This window comes from Pundamilia nyererei, unplaced genomic scaffold (assembly GCF_000239375.1).
Source record: "Pundamilia nyererei isolate P.nyererei 1_Seehausen unplaced genomic scaffold, PunNye1.0 scaffold00370, whole genome shotgun sequence".
NCBI lineage: Eukaryota > Metazoa > Chordata > Actinopteri > Cichliformes > Cichlidae > Pundamilia > Pundamilia nyererei.
Genome location: NW_005187771.1, coordinates 142,631 through 143,763, shown reverse-complemented (window position 1 = coordinate 143,763; position 1,133 = coordinate 142,631). Strand labels below are relative to the sequence as shown.

General features: G+C 44.5%; 1 protein-coding gene across 3 annotated transcripts in view; it reads right to left on the bottom strand.

The window, feature by feature from the left end:
* Nucleotides 1-1,133, bottom strand: part of clcn5b (chloride channel, voltage-sensitive 5b) — a 43,585-nt gene that overhangs the window by 30,852 nt on the left and 11,600 nt on the right. The window lies entirely within an intron of this gene.

Here is a 1,133-nt window from a genome sequence, read left to right as displayed (position 1 = left end):
CAGCGTTAACGGGGCTTAAACGCGGTCATCACGATTAAAATTTTAAAGCGCTCAACCCATCTGGAACTTTGGATAAACTGCCTGAAATGCATTGACAAAGATGTTTCAGGGATTTTGACTCAGTCTACGCTCCAGATGCGTTCATTGGTAATCGCATTGTCGTGATGATGTCGCGTTAACGCTGACAGCACTAAAAACATGTAAAGTTGCCAAGTTGGGATTTCTTTGGCTTTAAACCAGATGAAAGAGGTAAACCTAAGGATGTAATCAAAGCGGTGTGCCGCTTGTGCAGATGTATAGTGCGAGAAAAGTACTCAAACACGACTAACTTGCATGGGCATATACGCGTCCACCATCTGGCTGAGTATGCTAGGCCAGCGGTCCCCAACCCCCGGGCCTCGGACCGGTACGTGAGTCGTTTGGTACCGGGCCGCGAGAGTTGAGGCTCAGGTGTGAAATGTATGGTTTTCAGGGTTTTTATCGGTTTTCAGCGTCCGTGACACCTTAAAGGCCGGTCTGTGAAAATATTGTCGTGCATAAACCGGTCCGTGGCGCATAAAAGGTTGGGGACCGCTGTGCTAGGCTATCACCAGCTTCTGCAGCTCCATCAACAAGCATTTGGGCGCACTCTGACGAGGGTGCATTTACTCGCAGATGAAAGAGGGTGCTATTAAAAAAGCATTTTTTCCCCCCTGTTGACAGCTTCTATTAGCTCTATCATTATTAGCAAACTTACTCATGGGCAAATAAATAAATAAATTGCCCTTTTAAAAACTATCGATGATATCGTTGATAGTCGATATATTCCTCCAATCGCCCAACCCTATAACAGACTAGGCAAAAATTATATATTTTAAATCACATCTTTAGCTGACTCTATGAAAAAGTAGCTTGACAGGCAAAAAAAAAAGCTATTAGCTGAAAACAATATTTGAGCCAAAACTTAAATTTGGACTTCATCACACCTGTTGCCACTGTTGAATGTCCAGATGTATGTATGTACAGACAAAGTCGAGCTAGACCTTTTTTTGTTTAGACAGGTAAACAGGCTGTTACAGTAGTCTGCGGTCTGTGACCGGCTCCCGGTGCAGACGGCTCCCTGTTATAGTGTTTCCTCACTTGGCTCATGCGAG